The sequence below is a fragment of the Eulemur rufifrons genome, chromosome 18 (assembly GCF_041146395.1).
Source record: "Eulemur rufifrons isolate Redbay chromosome 18, OSU_ERuf_1, whole genome shotgun sequence".
Classification (NCBI taxonomy): domain Eukaryota; kingdom Metazoa; phylum Chordata; class Mammalia; order Primates; family Lemuridae; genus Eulemur; species Eulemur rufifrons.
The window spans coordinates 41,661,512-41,681,590 of record NC_091000.1 but is presented as its reverse complement, the minus strand read 5'-3'; the positions used below and the strand labels follow the sequence as shown (position 1 = coordinate 41,681,590).

At 36.1% G+C, this 20,079-nt stretch overlaps 1 pseudogene; it reads right to left on the bottom strand.

Moving 5' to 3' along the window:
• Positions 1 to 8,133: 8,133 nt before the first annotated feature.
• Positions 8,134 to 9,624, bottom strand: LOC138398787 (vasculin pseudogene; annotated as a pseudogene).
• Positions 9,625 to 20,079: the final 10,455 nt, after the last annotated feature.

Here is a 20,079-nt window from a genome sequence, read left to right as displayed (position 1 = left end):
CCAGATGACTAGACACACATCAAACACTGAAGAAACATGGACTGATGCTTGCATAATTAATTGATTGAGACTGTCTTGCCACTGCACACTTCCCGACCACATATTACATTCAAACAGTGAAGAGTTTATAACCAGTGCCAACAGTGAAGTTGCCCCAGGAGCTTGCAGTTCAGTGAGCTGCTTCCAGCTGACCAACAGTTGCCTGGGGCAGTCAGGTCATTTGAGAACCAAAGGAAACCCAGTGAGAAACAAATGCAATGCATCTAAACATCAGGTTATCAATGTTATTAATGTTTATTATTTTAGCTACCATTTGTTGAACACTTAGGCTGTGCCAAACACCAAAGCTAAGTGCTTTACATGTAACAGTAATTATGGGAAAGATAGTATTATCTCTATTTCTCAGACGAGGAAATGAAAGTTTAGAGAAATTAAGCAACTTGCTCAAAGTCACAGACTTTAAATGGCATGCGAGTGGTTGGAATTTGAACCTGGGTCTGTCTAGATTTACAGCATGTGCTCTTGACAGGAGAGATACCCTTTGTTGTTACGTTTGGGAAATGGCGGCCTCAGCTGCTGTCAGAGAGCCAATGTCAGAGAGCAGCATTTCTCTCCTTCTTCATCTTGCTCTTTAGCCTCTGCTTAGCACTGCGTCCCGTTCTTAGGAATGTTTCCTATAAATATTGCTTCTGGATTTAGACTGACTCTCCTTGTTCTATGTTCTCTTTAGAGGTTACAACACCCGTTCGATCTGAGGGAGTGATCTTTGCCTTCACACTCACTCTACAGAAGAATAAAGGGACATCAGAGGTTTCCTTATGCAGTCACCACCCCCATAAAGGATGTAACTCAGATGACCCTGGTTATTATTTCCATGGTGATATTAGAAAAAGTTTCTGTGTGTACATGTAAGTGTGCATACACACTGGGACAGCAAAGATAAAACATGATACATTGTTGTTAACCTTCAGGTCTCTTCATTTTCTTTAGTAATTGTGCAAGAGGACAAGAGTCACATGTGAAACTAATTACAGGAGGACATACTGAGTAGTACAGCAGTTAAAATGCTGTGGGTTTACATTATTTATTAAAAGATTGAGTATGAGAAAGAAATTCTAATTTTTATAAAAGTTGTTTCCAAAAGGAGTCAAATAACTCTATTTAAAAAAAAATGCTACTGTTTGGGTGTCCCCCTATTTCAATGAAATAATTCTCTGAAAAATGCACATATCGTTTTGTTTACAAAAATCTCCAGTGTATTTTGTTTGGCCTTTTCTACCCACATCACTTAGCACATTCGTTTTTACCCAAATGTTTTATACATGCTGTATTATTTGACCATCTGTTGTCTTTGACACATTGTTTTTCTCTCTGAGTTTATTTATTTTTTAAAATTTGTCTCTCAGTGAGTTGCTCATCTAACTACTTACAGATATTTGTCTTTGCATGTTAAGTAAAGACCATTTATTGTCTTTTAAAGGATCATCATCTTCTTATCTGAGAAACATGCACAATTCTCAGCTTGTCTATAACATGGGTTTGAAGGTACAGCTGTCAGTCCTGGGTGGTGGATTGCAGTGAAGACTGGGCAGGACAAAATGACACCAGTTCCCAGAGAGCTAGGTGAAAAAGGTACAGAGAGGGAGGCATGAGGTCACAAGTTGGGGAAAGCAAAGTGAATTAACACTGCAATATGAGAAAAGCTAGTACCATGAATTCAGAGGATGAAGCTGGCATCAGAGTCAAGGGGTAGTGACATGATAGCCAAAGGTGACATGGAAAGGCTACTGAAGAGTTGGAGCAAAGGTCTAGGGGTAGTGGTATGATTCAGACAGAAGACCAAGGAATAGGATGTAACAGAACAAGAATGTGGAGACCAGGAAGAGTCTGAGAGTCTAATGACAAGTGGTAGGGCTATAGACATGTCTTAAAAGGATACAATTTCTCATCTTTGGAAAAGGAAAGGATGATGTCTGGAAGTTGAGTGGTACTTCCCAGACTAGAGAAAAGCATGGCACTGCAGAGTTTTGGGTAAAGGCTCACATGGGAATTATGCCATAAAATAAATATCAAATACCAGTCTTTTTGTGCTAGATACCAGCTAAATTGTCCATGATCAGGAGTTTCAGCTATACATTTTTGCTTATCTTCTAAATGGCATTATTGGGCTTTACTTTTCAATAATCTTAAAATGTATCTCTGCTGTAAATAAAGAGGAAATCATGAAATTACTATAGAAATTCTGGTTTGAGGCTAGTATTCTTAAGAAAATAAGCAGTCCATTTTCCACGTACAACCCATTCCTAATCAGCACTCATCACCCTTGCTGTGTCAGAAAACAATTTTTATGGCGAGATCAGAGTTGCCAACCACTAGTTAAGGTCAGTAACGTGACTCATGGATGCAAAACAGGCAGTTTTTGGAAAGACCAGGTGCTGGTTTATGCAACTTGGCTGATGGCAGACACAGCAGATGCTCCGAAAGGCAGATTTTGGAACACTACATGTGGATCTTTCCATAAACAAGAATTGTTCTTGAAAAGTTTATTCAGTTTATGGGACATGGTAGTCTTCTTCCCCATTAGGGATGAATGTTTCCATTCACCGATGTCAAAAGACTAAATCCCAGCATTAGTTTCAGAAATCTCAAAGAGCAGAGCTTTAAAAGAGGCACAAGTGTTTTCTTCTTTTAAGAGAAATTTGAAACTCTGGCAAGGGTCTTGAACTATAATTTATATAAATTGGGATAGATTCATGGAAAGAGAGGTTATTGTGCAAACTACTGGGATTCTGGGATACTGACATAAAAATTAGTAAATTTAGACTTTATTTCTCCCTCTTTCACTGAGAGAATTTATTGGATGACCTTAAATGAGTGGTATAATGTCTTTGTACCTCAACCTTTCCCTTTGAAAATGTAAATAAAATTGATAGTACAAATAACAGCTTATTCTATCCATGACTCTTTGGATATTTTCAATATACTTATAACATTGTCTGTCTTCCAAATAAATTCATAAATAAATCAGATTTTGGGAAATGGCAAACCCTATTTATTTCTTGTTTGAAACTTGGTCCATGACACATTAATAAAGTTAGATATTCATTGCCTTTATTTCTCCCTAAAATACCATTTTTTGAGCGAAACAGAATTATTGCTGCTTCTTTCAAGTTATTTTTCAAGAATGATTTGAATTTTCTTATTGCATTTTTATTCTGAATAAATCATGTGTTTTTGAAGCCTTCTCCCTAAATATTTTATTTATTTTTATTTATTTTTTTTTTTGAGACAGAGTCTCACTCTGTTGCCCGGGCTAGAGTGAGTGCCGTGGCGTCAGCCTAGCTCACAGCAACCTCAAACTCCTGGGCTTAAGCTATCCTACTGCCTCAGCCTCCCGAGTAGCTAGGACTACAGGCATGCGCCACCATGCCCGGCTAATTTTTTGTATATATATATTTTAGTTGTCCATATAATTTCTTTCTATTTTTAGTAGAGACGGGGTCTCACTCTTGTTCAGGCTGGTCTTGAACTCCTGACCTCGAGCGATCCGCCCACCTCGGCCTCCCAGAGTGCTAGGATTACAGGCGTGAGCCACCGCGCCCGGCCTCCTAAATATTTTATGATCAAATTTTGTCTTTGAGATTGAATCTGTGGTCCTTTCTAAAAATTTTGGTGTAATTGACTCTGAGACCCCTCTCTAAACTTAAACTAAGAATATAAAACTTCTCAAAAATCACCCTGAATAAAATTAATAATAAAGGATTTTATAGAACTTGCCTCAGTTTACCATTGAAACACTAATTCAGATTCTGTTGTTAATTTCAGGATAAGAAGATAGTAGAAAAAAGAGGACACATTACCGAGAATGAAGTCTAAATCAAATCATTGATTGATTGGATTACTTTACTACGTAATGAGATTCTTGAATCTAATTACACATACCTTAAAAATAATTTAATTAATTGATTTTATGTGAAGTTAGAGGTCAAATTTGGCCACTTAATGGAATCACCTGGGGAGCTTAAAATTGACGCACGTGTAGGTCCTTCCTCCAGATATCCTAATCCAATTGGTCTGGGTGTGGCTCTGGCATCAAGAGTTTTAAGAGCTCATCAGGTGATTCTAATGAGTAGTCACTGGTCTAGAGACAGGGCCTGATTGGGAATCAAAAGATATCGGCTCCAACAATTACCTTCATTAAATAGGAGAAGGTACCTGAGGAAAAAGGCACAAAGCAGAGGGAAAACCTTACATTTACCGCACTACCTCTAGCTACCAGGAAGCTTTGAGATGATATGATAGATTATTATGTAATATTTTATCCTTCTCATCTAGAAGATTTGACCTTGCAAAATGTAGCCTGGGATTGGCAGTGATGAAATTGTCCTAGGCTTCTGGAGGGTTTATCTGCCTAATTTCCTACTGTGTACATTTTCTGTGTTATTGTAATAATGGATAAGAATAAACCTTTAGCTTTTCTTATCACAGTTCTCTGGGAACAGCATCACCATACAAGACTAAAAACATCTTCTAAGACTCCAGTGTAATTTCTCTTTCAAAATCTTTGAGAACAATTTTTTCTCTTATGTATAATGAAAAACATTGCTTTCTTTGCAATGAATATTGAATATTTAAGACAGTCTGGATAGATTTTGAAAAATTTATGGAGAAAGCTGGATTGGTTTTCATATAAATGTAGTCATTCAGAAAATACACCAGGTTCCTTCCTAGGGAGTGATAAGTCAAAACATTACAATTTTTAATAAAAATAAGAGTTGCTACTCTAAGAAATGAAATAGGAAAGACAGCATAAATCAGCACTTCTGTGATTACAAATGTCATCTGGGTGCTTTGTCTTGTGTATATGTGGGTGATTGTCATTCCATCTTCCAGCCTCCTGCATGTAACTAGGTAAGATGATCATTACTGGTTTCCAATCTGCAGAAGTTTGGGGCTTAGAGTGAACTGCAACTGAGGTTAGTTCTGGAGGTGATGCTGATACCTTCTGATTGCAGGATTTACCTCTAGGTCACTTTAGTTTTGAAGAGGCTCAGGAAGGCTCGTTATGATGCCCTTTCTATTTTTCTTTGAGAATTAAAAGAAAATATTTTTCTAATCTTCAAGTAGTATTCAGAAATGAGTCCAGTATCATCAAACACTTTCCACGTTGGGTGGACTTAATGGAAGATTAAATTAATGCAAGTATTAAAATAGAAAAACTTTAATTAAAATCTGAATGGGGGAAAATATAAACTATGCAAGACAGGAAAGAAAGTATAAAATGTGCAGGTCAGCGTGTTATACATAGTTACTAAAGTTGAGCAACAGATTTGGTCCTAGGTTTCTTGGTTTTCAAAGGAAAAAGGGTACAAGGAAAAGCTTACATATTTTTATGTTATCTTTAAAAAGAAAACACACTAGTTCTTGGGGAAATATTCACATTGTTCTTAGAAGAGAGACAAGTACGGTTTCTTCAAAAATCATAATCTGAGGGAGGCGAGCTTAACTGTTCTATGTCCTCCTTGGTCAGTAAATTCCTTAAATATCTAGAGGCTGCTACTTCTGTCAACAACTTTCGGAAGACTGGCTATCAACCGATACTGGCTCCGTGAATCCAAAGTTTGCTATCAAATCTTTTTATTGAGACCTCATCGTCAACCACATCTGAAGGGATTTGTGAGGGGCTGTGTGTACACTAACCTATGAATTCTCAAATAGCTGCCAATACTATTCTTATACCTCATCTGGATTCATTCCTGGGACTAAAATGACATCCACACGAATCAGTTTGATTCCTGTTGCTTTTAACTTATACAGTAGCTATAGACTGTTCAGGGTGAAATTAAGACAGGAGTTCTTGTCTCTAGCAATGCCTCGGAATCTCCTGTGGAAAAATGTAGAAATATTCCCAGGTTCCACGTGAGTGCCACAAAATCAGATTATGTGAGGGTGAAGGTTCAGCACCAATATTTAAAAAAAGTTTGTAGATGATTTCAATGCAAGTCAGGGTTGAAAATCACTGCAATAATAATTGCTGTTGTTTGCCAAAGAAGGAGATATCTAGTACATTAGAAGGAGGAGGGGAAGGATCCATTAACAATTATTTTAGAAAATTGATGGGTACCAACTTCTGTACTTTATAATTGCCTTAGAATATAGCCAATGCTTCAAAAAAATCTCCTTATGTGTTGCTTATAAATATCATGGCATTTAAAAAGTACAGCAGTGTAGCTATTAGTATTCTTGTAGTACATTTCACTAAAAATGACTTCATAATATATTAAAACTTCTGTAATATTAATAATAACTTGATTCAAAAGAGAGTAACTCCTTGGCATCTCTGTTTTATGCACTGGTCTCATATATCTTCATTTTCTACCTTCCACTTACATTAAGATAGTTTGCTTAAGAGGCCCTGAGCAAGGTGGAATGGAGGTTTTGCAGAGATGAGTAAAGTCAAAATGACTTTCAGAACTTTCCTATTCATTATGTCGCATTTCTGTAGTTACTATGGCCAAGAACAGATGGTCTGTGAAGCACAGTGACTGTACACAATGTTACCTCAAACAAGTGTCTGATGGTTCGGTGGCACAGGAAGTTTATTGATACTGAAATACTGTCTCCAGAGTTTAATGTCTAGTTTATCTCTGAAGTGGATTTAATTTGCTCTCTTCATGAACTTTGTTAGTGGGAACTTTATATCCATGCCTTACATGATACGTCAGTGTGAATAACACAATTGGAGTATGTTTTAAGTAAGAAAAATTGATGTGTAGTTTAAATTAGAAGGATGGAACAGAAAGCTTATTCTTGTTTGTGTTATGAATTTGATACTCTATCATTTAATTGGATTGGCTTTGAGTCTTGTGGTTCATGGTCACAACCCACCTCAAGACATTGAATTTCCAGAGTCTGAAACTCATCCTTTTTGTTGTAAAGTTCTATCTCTTTGCCGAGAGACCATACTATTGTGATAAACAGGTGCCAGAGATGTTTTCCACTTCCCGTCTTTTCTTTCATCCATGTACTAGTCCTCCTCTGCTTCTTTCTTCTTCTTTTACCTTTTTTTCTTTCCTAAAAATCCAGTTTATTTTTCATGTTGTGGAAAGACCCAGTGTGATCAATTTCTCTGCATGTATAATAATTTATCAAAATAAATTTTCCCAGCTGGGCGAGGTGCCTCATGCCTGTAATCGTAACACTCTGGGAGGCCAAGGCAGGAGGATCACTTGAGTTCAGGAGTTCAAGACCACCCTGAGCAAGAGCGAGACCCCATCTCTACTAAAACTAGAAAAATTAGCTGGGCATTGTGGTGCATACCTGTAGTCCCAGCTACTTGGGGGGCTGGGGCAGGAGGATCGCTTGAGCCCATGAGTTTGAAGTTGCTCTGGGCTAGGCTGACACCACGACACTCTACTCAGGGTAACAGAGTGAGACTCTGTCTCATAAATAAGTAAATAAATAAATTTTCCCACAAGACTCTTATCTATCAACTCTGAAAATGCTGGTCTGACAACATACCCAGATAAAATTCTTGAAAATCACCTCTTACAACGTGAAATAAAATGTGGCAAGACTTTACTGTAACATTTACTGCACTGCAAATGGCTAAAGGGCAAGTTATGTTTTACAAGGTGACTAGTACAACAGTTGAGTTCAGGAAATTAGTGTTTTAGTGCACTTTGCTCCAGTTTTAGCCAACATGTTACATTTTCCTTTTTTTGTTTGTTTTTTGTTTTAGGGGAGTCGGAGGAGCACAAAGTGGACTTGAGTAATTCCATTATTCGAAAAAGATATGACTCTGTAAGCAAAACAGTGTATGCTGCCTTTTCTCTTAAGACTTGCACATTTTAAGAGAGAAGTTTGTAAAACATTACACAACTTTTTATTATTAAATGAGAAAAATCTCATTTGTTACATTATCACTCACATCGCTAGTCACAGAAATGCTGCAGAGATGAAGAAAGTCAATGTTGGACCAACCAAAGTCCTCATTTCTACAACAGTCACAAAAAAATGTTCAACACAGCCCAACACAACATTCTTGGTTTTCTTCATACTGAAGTCCCCCCCAAAGATCATCTTCTAATGGAGTATGTCACTACATACATTACAGTTCTTCAATTTTACAGTTCACCCCAAACTGTATGAGAGATATATCACACTAACATTTCTAAAGCTGTTAGGACATCCTTCACATATTATTGTCATCTGTCCACTTGTCTCTGTGTCATCATTCTCAATTGTGGGGTTGAAAGTGCTGTTTTTCCAGGGTCCAAATATGAAGTCACAGATCAGGCCATTTTTCAAGACACCATTTTTTCTATAACTGTTTTCTCAGATCATTCTTCTGTAACTGTTCACTGATAACTTGAAATTCTCTCGTTTCATCCTCAGTTAAAGCGTGTACATGTTTCATCACTTCCGCTGTCTTCCTGCCAGCCCATCTCTTTTTATCAATCTGTGTTCTGCCTCAAGTGAATTTGAAAGAACATCGGTTTGTGGGAAGGTTGAAGACCGAACGATCTGTTGGGAAACCACTGAGGCATTGCCGTTGTCTTGTGGAATTTCATGTTTATCATACTTTCCATTTATATCCTTTTCTTGGTGAGTACCATTGCTAATATTTAAATTAAACAAGTCATCATCCTTCTCTGAGCAAGCATGGCTTTCATCTTCATGTTCCTCGTCTACTCTGTCCCTTTTCAATGCTTTCAAAAATTCACTCTTCTTATCAGTGCGCGTTTGTGTCAGTTTGGTTCGAGGCTGCTGATTAAGCTTGCCAACAGATGAAGAGGAATTTGAGCAATTACACTCTTTCACTGAATTTGTTGACGGACTAAAATTCTTGGCAGTTGATTTAAAGGCATTGTAGTTGCCAACACCCTATGTAGACTCATGAGGGGAAAAAAGTCCCACTTTTATTTTCTTCAGTTTGGCTTTTTCATTGTGTAGGTTTTGTAGGTGGAGCAGCAGGTTTAGGGACTAAACCTTTACAAACACTTGGACCATTCTGTTGCTGACTGGCTGTGACTGAAGATTTCTTCAGTCACTCTGGGAAATCTAGGTAGCTGTGAGTCTTTTGTATTACCCTTCTTGATAACCAGCAGACGTGGAGCTCTAGATTTAGGATTTGGAGGGTATTCCCATACTCCTGTAGCTTAAGATTTATTCTGATTTGTTTCTCTTTCATAGTCAGGATTTATAGATGGAAAACCCTCAGGCTCAAATGGTTTGCATTCTCTCTTGTCTTCTTTCCTCTTGGTTTTATTGTCAGGTATGTTGTTTTCATATAGTTCTTCGGCTTTTTTCAGAATGGAAAATACTGCTACGAGAGTAGGAAATTCTACCATGGAATCCCCTTTGATGATTTATGTTTTCAGTGTGATTTGTTCCATGTGTACACCATCCATTTTTTTCTTTCCTTCCAAAGTTACCTCCATTAGGACGTGCAATACCAGAACCAAAACCATCTGAAGAGTTGTGTTGTCGATGATTCACATTGTGACAATTTTCTGTCCATGAAAAGTTTTCAGAATGCTTCTCAAAATTCAATGATGAATTTGTTGATGATGGTGGAGTAGGAAAATTAATCTAGGCTGGAGCAAAGTCATGCTGGGTCATTTAGCTCCAATCTTTCCAACTCAGAGAAACAAGTCTTCAATATCTCATGGCAAGTCCAAATTCCAACAGGACTGCACAGGAACGTGTTGGTTTTTTCTCTGCAATCTTTGTTTCCAGTTGTTTTAAATTTTGTATCCTCCTAAATAATATCCAAGTTCTTTCAAGATTCTTGGCCTATGACTATTTAATTTAGGATTACTTCTAGTCACTTACCCATACTTCTGTTTTAAAGTTTTCATATAGCTATCTGCAGAATTAACCAAGTTCCTTGGATTTAAGATCAAAGTCTTCTTTATTATCCCATGTATTGCCATTGTACTTATCCACTCCAAATGAAATATCCAATTTATGAGCCAAAAAGCAAAGACAAAAAGAAAATTTTATATCTGAAGAGCTTTCCTAAACATCAGTGTATACAGAGGCACACATAATTATCTCAGTACTACCATGCTGCCTGGAAACTGCAACATCATAAATTTCCACATAGATAAAATGAAAAAAAAAAAACAACAACTCTGTATTCTTTTAATGTCAATGTCTTCATTTAGGAAAGCTCTCCCATTGTGACACAAAAAGGGCCGAGGTCAAAAATTCCTAAAACTTTTAATACAGGTAAAAATAAACCGCCGTGAAACTTCAGCAATATTTAAACTGAAATTGCCGCTGAAATTACTCAGTACACAAATAAAACCTATCTTACAGTTTTGGGTGGATAACACCACCAACAAAAGGGTAGGGTAGGGGGAGAGGCAAAAAAATACCACAAGCTGAAATACTTTAACCAGTTTTATTATCTGTTTGAACCAAAATACTGAAGAAATGCCTATCTCTTTTTAAGTAGCTTGTTGAATTGTTCACTACTATCAATTCACTTTAGAGATGATTCTTGCCAATTTTAATAAACTTTTGGGGTAAAGTTAGCCAGAACCATTGTAATTCCAAAATGGCCACTTGAAATATCTGGGAGCTTTTACACAAAACCTGGAAGATAATCCTCTTACCTGAGTAATTCAGTCACCCACTGGGCAGGGCAGCAGGAGGACAACCTCCATTGGAGAAACTTCTGGCCCAAACAACCACTCATGCCCTGGTTAAAAAAAAAAGCTCTGCTTCTCTCTTCTGAGTTTCTTTTGTTCACTCTCTGGGTCTCTCTGTTCATCTCTTATTTTTTTTCCATTTTATGATGGGCTACTGGAATTAGTATCTCTCTACCTGTTACACACTTTGACTGGCATATTTACCAGGGGGTTGGGTAATTGCTATTGTATACTTGAGAAGGAGTTCAGAGAGTCTTTGAGTTTTTATATGCCTGAACTTTTTGTGTTGTCGGAATTTTGTGCTGTTTGGAGTTGAAAACTTTGACTATAGTGTGTGCAATTAAATTAGGAAGATATTTCTGTTCATGTGATAGGCATGAACAAATAAACTTCCTGTGGCCTTAGAAATTTTCAACACTATTGTAGTCCTCATTTAAAGAGGTACCAATAACGGCATCATATCTATTAGTATGCACATATTAGGCACTCACTTCTTCATGACACCGAGATAGGAGCTGTGAAGCATTAGAAGCTGTGTAACACAAGGTCTCCCACTCTCAAGGAACTTACAGTCTGGTTGGTTAGAGAAGACTTAAAAAATTCACAAAAATTGGAGAATTCAATATATTTTAGCTTGGAGCTTATTTTCCTACTTTCTTCATTGTTAGTCCTGATCTGAATAATGCTGCTAGAGAATATTGCAAAGCCACAATGATTGGGTCCATTATTTATCTGCAAATTCGTTCTTTATCTGAGTCTTCAACAGTGCTCTTAATTCTAATCAATTTCTTTTCCCATTTCTCATAACAACTGTCTTACATCTTTAACACATTTCCTGGGTCCTCTGTTTTGCTCTAATTCTCTGTGATTTATTGAGGTTATTTCCTGACATATGTTTATTGATACATCATGTTATCCTATATTAAAGGAAGACACACTTCTTCCGAACTCTATTCATTGATTGGTAGTTTCATATTCACCCAAACATGTAATTTTGGTATCATATTTTATCCTTCGCTTTTCCTCTTTCCCATGTCCAATTTGTATAAGCTATGCTGTCCATTTAGGATCTGGGGGCAAAAGAAATATCTACACATGGAACCAGCAAAATAAGAAGTATTGGAATAATACTTAGCTGTGTTGACAAAATTTGTTCTGGAAATTGATATATGAGCATTCTTGCCTTGTTGCTCTTTTTGAGTGTTTTTTACTGTGAATAATTCTTTAGATACATGTTCTTTGCTCTAGTCATTTCCTAAGGCTCAAGTTGTTCATTTCTGTCCTGATGACCTGAGATCCTCTCTGTATTTGAACTTGGTCATAATGAACTTGATTCGTCGTAAGTCCTTTTAATGACCTCTGTCCCTCTTTTCCTTTATTCTGATGTAAGTCACCTGTATGACCTATTCCAGTCGCTCAATTCCCCTGTAGGTTTGTCTGTGTTCCTGTGATGTTGGCTTTGTTCGACATGATTTTTATTTTTGTTCTTGGATATGCTTCCTTTAATGGTTTTATTCTCTCTCACTATTGCAATAACTTCTGCTACCTTGACTTCTTGCCTCTAGTCTTGCCCATCCCTTCAGTTTTCACATTGCAGGTACTCTCCACCTGCAATTTCTTGTTCATGTAATATAATATCTTTCACATGTTGGTTTCTACCTGCATCTCCATCTGTTTGCTCTCCAAATTCACAATTTTCCTGCTGTACTGTCTATTCACTGTGGCCCCAGCAAGTTTGAATTCTGGCACCATTTGAGAGAGAGTCCAGGAGTGGTCTGGTCTTTCCCATCAGAGGAAAAAGGGATAACAATACAAAAGTATAATAATAATAATAACAAGCAAAGAACATTGAAAGAATTTTGCAATGAAGAAATATCAAAAACCAAAAAAATACTCCTGTAAAATGCCTAGGAAATCAAGAGATGCTATTATAATAATGAAATAGCTACTTCAACTATCAAATTGATACAAAATTTTAAAATAACGAAGTCCAGTATAGGTGATGTTTGACTGTGGGTAATCTCATGGACATATCATGAACAATTATCTCCTCTCTTGCATCATTAATTTTCTCCACTATACAGAAAAAATGAACTTAGAATAGCCAAAAGAATCTTGCAAGAAAAAGAATAAAATTAGAGAACTTTCACGATTTGATTTCAAGAATTACTATAGGGCTACAGTAATCGAGACAGAATGGTATTGACATAAGGAAAGACAAATAGTGAATAGAATAGAAAGTCCACAAATAGACATAAATGTACAATCAATGGATTTTTGAAAAGGTTGCTAATTCATTTCAATTCAGTTCAATGGGGAAAGAAAAGTTTTTTCAACAAATAGGGCTATAAGAACTGATAAACATATGGGGAAAAATGAATCTTGACACTCATCTTACGCTGTACCCAAAATTAATCTAGTGAAGCATGAACCTAACATAAAAACTAAAATTATAAATTTTCTAGAGTAAAAACTTCTTCCATAAAAATAAAAGCATCTACAATATCTTTATGATCTTGGGGTAGGCAAAGATTTCTTAGAGAGGATGCTAAAAGCACTAACGGTAATAGAAACAAAAATAAGAAATTGACCTCACTGAAAATAATATATAAAGAACTACAGCACAATAATAAAAAGCTAAACGTCCTGAGGAAAATAGGGAAAACTCTTGAACAGACATCTACTGAAGAGGATACTCAAATGGCCAATAAAATAAGCAAATGAAAAGGTGCTCAGAATCATTAGTTATTAGGAAAATGCAGATTAAATCCACAGTGAATTATCACTTTGCTCCCACAGGAATGGATGAAATTAAAAAGACTGATAACAATAAATATTAGTGATGAGGTATTGCAACAGGAACTCTCACTTTGGAAAACTAAATAGTTTCTTATAAAATTAAACATAAGTTTATCTTATGACCCAGTAATTCTATTTCTAGGTATTTACCCAAGAGAATTGAAAACACATGTCCATAAAAAGACTTGCATAAAAATGTTCATAGCAGCATTATTCATAATAGCCTAAACTAGAAACAACCGAAATGTTCATCAACAGGGGAACAGATAAATAAATTGTGGTATATTACATAACAGAACACTAATCAGCAACAAGGAACATACTGATATATGCAACAATATTAATGAATCTCAAAAATCTTGTGTCCAGCAAAAAAAAAAAAAAAAAAAGCCAAACCGAAAAAGAATACATATTTCTTGGAAGTGACACATGTCAATTCCGTCAATATCCCGTTGGTCAAAGCAAAGGTGACTCCATCTACATTCAACAGGGCAGGGATGTATAATCATCCCACAGGAAGAACACTGAATATTTTAAAAAATAATTCAATTTATAACACTTAGATTATGGTATAGGAGCAATAGAAATTATCGCTTTATATTTTGAATTGAAGGCATTTTCCCCAGATTTTCATTTATTTTTTGACTAGGTTTTGACAATGTAGACTGGATTTTTTTTTAGTTCTTGCTTTATATATATAGATAATTTATCAAGCTTTTATGTTTTTACAGAGACCTTCCTCACTTTAAGGTTGTATTATTAAAAATTCTAGTTTATCTGTAGTTTAATTTTTACATTTAAATCTTTGATATACTTTGAGTCCACCTGAAATTAATTTTATGTTAGTGGTGGGGTAGGAAGTCACTTTGTTTTATGTGAATCTCTTGTATGCAGCATATATTAATAATTGTTTTACATTTTAATAGATTAGTTCAGCCTATTTTTATTGGTTAGACTTTAATAATGGTTGCACTTAGTTCTGGTATAATGCTTTATGTTATGCTTACTGTTTCTATGGCTTCTTTTGATTTTTCCTTTTAAATCTTTCTCTATAAATGATCTGTGTTTATTTTACTTTACGTATTTCTTCTGATAATTTGGCAGTTTCATATTCTTTTTCTGGTAACTAAACCTTAAAAATATATATATATATATCAAAGTCATTGTTTATTCTAATTACTTTTCTTAGAGAGTACAGAATGATATTTCAGTACATGTTTACAATGTGTAATCATCAAATCAGAGTAATTAGGATACTATCATCTCCAACATTTGTCTCTGTTTTGGCTTCCCCTGTTTATTTAAACATGTCTCTGATATAGTACTTACCAGTTGCATTTAAATTTGTTTGTTTCCTTTTTTAGATTAGGAACTCTTTGAAGGTTAGAATTTAATGTTATGCTTTTTAATTCCTAGCACAAAGCTTGACATATAGAAAATTCATAATAAGTTTCATACATTCCATTGAATCATGGTGTCTTTATATATTTATAGCATTAAATGTCCTGGCATGATGGCTGCCTGAAGAGTTTGATGATGGCTAGTTTGAAAATCTTCAATGAATCAGTTTTAATTTTTGTAGTGATATTTCAAATATCCATGTACATCTAGAGTTTCTATGATTTACATACCTAGAAATATTTAATGTAATTGTAAATATTTTAGTTATAAAAACCTTTCTCACTAATTACAAGCCCTTTGGACCATTCTGTGGAAAAATTCTAAATATAAGGAAAGTTATAGAAAATAAAATCACAATGACCTGAAATTCTGTATCCCCCATAATAATAAGATGAAATAAAAAAAAAATAAAATCACAATGTATAAAACTTTCATTGCTTGCTCTTCATGAATTTTAGGTTAGTCTTCAACCTGAACTAACCGAAGTTTCTTCAGGCTGTGTCTAACTCATGGCAGTATACCAGCTGCAGAATGATTCTAAGACTTACTTTCCAGTGTTCTGATAATCTGTGTTCTGAATATACTGTGTAAATTAACAAAGACTTATGACTTCCGGTATGCTTTCTTAATAAATAAAATTTATTGAATGCTTACTATTGCCAGCCACTGTGCAAAATCCTTTACATAAATTACTGACATTGATTCCTCATTTTCTCGATATAAAACTTGGAGAACTTAATTAATATGCTTAACCCCACCTACCAGGCAGGTGGCTGAACTGACAGTGTGTCCCCAAAACTGGTATTCTTAGCCACCATGCTATTCTACCTCCTTAGAGGATAAATGTAAAGTAGCTGCTTACTTTGATGAAAACAGATTAAAAAAACGTTTGGTCATCCTTCTGATTCTGCTTATGCAGGCTTAAAGTCTCAGCTCTGCAGAGACTCAGAGTTTTCTTGGCAAACAATACAACTTAGAAATTTGCAATTACTATGCACAGCATCATGGAGCCAGTCCCGAACTCAACTGACCTGTGTGCTTGAAAATCCAATCCCTTGTGAAATGGCTGAGGATGTTCATCAATCAGAAGAAGCTTCAGTAGAATGGCCTTCCATGACCTCTTTTTCTGCCTCAATCAGAATAATGCTGTGAGGCTGGGGAGTGCAAAAAGGTGAAGACTATTTCATGTAACCCTTTGCAGGGCATTGTTGGTGGTGGTGATGGCAGTGTGTGTGTGTGTGTGTGTGTGTGCGCGCGCGCGTGTGTGTGTGTGTATGTGTTGTGAAATTCTTTCATTTTAATTAAAAAAAAGGTAATATGTTCAGTTCAAAGCTGCAAATCCAGTCATAAATTTAACAAGAAAATTTGTTACCTATTTTTTTTTTGTAAATGCCCATATGGGGATATAGTCAGGATAATGCTAACTCTGAAATATAGGCTTTCAGAGTTAGAAATAGTTCAGGTGTTTGTGGGAGGCAAGTATTGCTTTATATAGATTTACATTTGTAATTAGAAAATTAAAATTATTTTTAAAGACTAAAATATGTTTTTTAAACTTGGAAACAAAAATCTCCTAGACTGCTCAAAGCGTAAAGAGTTCATGTGAACCCATGGATATAACCTTCTGAATTTTTACACGTTAAACCTGAAATATAATTTTTTTGATATAAGATGAAAATAAGAAACTAATCAGGCAAATAAACTGATGAACTATTTGAAAAATGTAGCAAATATTTTCTTAAAAACAAAATAAACCAACACATGGGCTATAATGAATGACTCTGTATATATTGCTTCTCCTTCTTTTTGCTCTGCAATGTATGCTATGTCTAAACATAAAAGACAAACATTGACAGAGATGGAAGGAGTAGGGCGTAGGCTATTGTAGCACATCTTGCCTTCAAATCAACACAATACTTTGGTCTGTGAAAAGCAGCTGTTTGAGATAGACAGGTGATTTCCTACTTCCCAGGAGTCATTTCTGTGAGGCAGAGAATGAACAACAACACCTACTAAACTTACATCAGAAGATATTTTCACATATGAGTATGTGAAGTGATTATGGAGTACCAATTTGTAGGAGAATTATTAAGCTCTATAACAGATCTGCTGTAATAATGAAATTTTGCTCTTGGATCTACAGTTATATTACTAGATTATTTTTCCAAGCCAGGAGGACCTATTGACTGTAATGAATGTTCCCTCTGTACTCAGAATGTATGGAGGAGATCCATGCAGGGTTTTCATCTATCCTAACCAACTGTTATAAATAAGGTCCTTAGGAGTTCCCCTCGTGCATTACTATAGCGCTGGATCTGGTGGTGGAATGGGAGGTAGGTCGGTATATGAAAAACTTGAATCATTCATCCAATTATTATTTCCTGAGCACCTATTATTTTATTTTATTTTTTTTGAGACACAGTCTCACTCTGGTGCCATGTCATCAGCCTAGCTCACAGCAACCTCAAACTCCTGGGCTCAAGCGATCCTTCTGCCTCAGCCTCCCAAGTAGCTGGGACTATAGGCATGTGCCACCATGCCCAGCTAATTTTTCTATATATATTTTAGCTGTCCATATAATTTCTTTCTATTTTTAGTAGAGACGGGGGTCTCGCTCTTGCTCAGGCTGGTCTCGAGCTCCTAAGCTCAAACAATCCACCCGCTTCGGCCTCCCAGAGTGCTAGGATTATAGGCATGAGCCACTGCACCTGGCCTCCTGAGCACCTATTATGTGTGCTGAAAACAAAGTATATTGAAGCCCTGGGTGCAGCATGTTGTAGGGGTATGCAAAGCTGTGGATGACGCAGCCTAACTGCCTGCCCGCTCTTCCCTGTGGGTAAGTTTGACCACACAATCTGGCCACAAGTGATTGTTTGCATGGTTCTTTATGGCTTTGGTACATATTGTCTCTGCAAGAAGCCTCCATCCTTTCTTGGAGTCAAGCAAACTCCACATTTAAAAAATAAAAAGTTCTGTGTTTTCTATAGCATTTCTTTTACATGATTAAGAAGGAGGCAAACCACCCATAAACTATCATTTCTTTAATTATTAGGTATTTGTCACCTTTTAAAAATATGCTATTTTTAACTTTTTAAAAAAAATTAATGTTGTGCTTAGAAAGTTGCATAAGTTTTGAATGGTCTGCTCCTAACTCCATCTTCACCGTGAACCCTGGTAGTATTACTGCAAAATTTTGCAGCACATGATGCTTTTCAGGAATGTGTATACTACATTATAGTAGAAAAACCTGAACACTTTATGTATAAACATTAGATGACACTGGTACTCAATAATATTTGCTATTATCAAAGGAAACATTTAGCTAAATTTCTCTGCCCACGACGTCCTGAATCAGGGCCACCCAAGTGGTTGCACAGGTTATGCCTAACTCAGGGGACCAGATGGGTATACACCAAAGACACTGAATGCCTGTGTGTGTATTATAATTTCCTGGTGAGTGGAAGTAAAGTCTCGGATTTTAATAACAGCAATATCATGTCATAATAGTAAACTGTCTTGAAGAAAGACCCTTTCTAAGTAGCACAGACGTTCTGTTAGGGCCAGTGGAGGCCCTGCCCTGAATAATCTTTTAAGCTCCCTATAAGCCTCTATTTGTAGTCAGATTACAAATTACAGGGGTATCATTATTTATTTATGTCTATTTTTAAAGTGTGACTAGTGGTTTAATCATGCGTAATCATGGCATTTTTAGATGGAGACAAGCTATGATGTAGCGGCAAAGCAGGGTCCAGTGATTTTGTTTGCACAAGTGATTTCTGCAACCAGGGCTTGAGGCAATTTGGTAAAGTTTATCTTTGACATCCTTTTCTTACTTTCTTTTTCTCCTTGGGCTTTGTAATTGGAGTCTGAAAGAAATTCAGCTCCACAAGTTCACACTTGTGAGATCTTCATGAAGTGACTTACTGTCTTCAGTGTTCAATTTTCTTATCTGTAAAGTGGTGGCAAAAATATCCATTTTGTAGTGGTATTTTGAGAATAAAAAATAATGTAAATGAGTTGTGTTTCACCTCTTCCACTCGTAGAGCATCTAGAAGTATTTTTTTGTTGTTATTTATGCAATACCATGAAATGTTGATATATGAAATAAAAATAAACATACAATTTTTTCCCTAAGGACATTAAAAATTATGCTAAATACAAATGTATTTCTTAAATAATAAGACTTGAAAGTTGAAATTACTCCTTGATCCACAGGCTGCAGAATGAATGTTGTGTTAGCAGGCATGAAAACAACATGAATCTTTTTGTATATCTCCATCAGAGTTCCTGGGTGACTAGGTGCATTATCAATGAACAGTAATATATTTTGAAAGGAATTTTTTTTTTTCTGAACAGCAGTAGGCTTAAAACATTCAGTAAACCATGTTGTAAACACATGTGCTGTCATGCAGCTTTGTTGTTCTATTTATAGAGCACAGGCAGAGTAGGGTTAGCATAATTTTTAATGGCCTTAGGATTTTTGGAATAGTAAAGGAGCATGGATTTCCACCTAAAGTCACCAGCTGCATTAGCCCCTAACAAGATTCAGCCTGTCCTTTAAAGCTTGGAAGCCAGGCATTGATTTCTCCGGCTGTGAAAGTTTTAAATGACATCTTCTTCCAGTAGAAGGCTGTTCTGTCTATATTGAATATCTGTTGTTTGGTGTGGCCACCTTTATCAATTCTCTTAGCTTCTGGATCTTCTGGATAACTTGCTGCAACTTCTACATCAGCATTTACTGCTTCATCTTGCACTTTTATGTTATGGAGATGGCTTCTTTCCTTAAACCTCATGAACCAACTTCTGGTTGGTTCCACCTTTTCTTCTGTAGCTTCTTCACCCCTCTCTCAGCCTTTATAGAATTGAAGAGAGTTAGGGCCTTGCACTGTATTAGGCTTTGAAGTAAGGGAATGTTGTAGCTGGTCTCATTTTCTATCTAGACCACTAAAACTTTCTCCATGTTAATAATAAGGCTTTTCATTTTTGCATGTTTACTGGAGTTGCCCTTTAATTTTGTTTCAAGAGCTTTTCCTTTCCTTTGTGTTCATAACTCGGCAAATTGTTTGGAGCAAGAGGCCTAGCTTTTGGCCTATCTTGATTTTCCACATGCCTTCTTCACCAAGCTTTTGATTTAAAGTGAGAGATGCAACTCTCCATTTCACTTGAACACTTACAGGCCACTGTAGAATTATTAATTGGTTGAATATCAATATTGTTG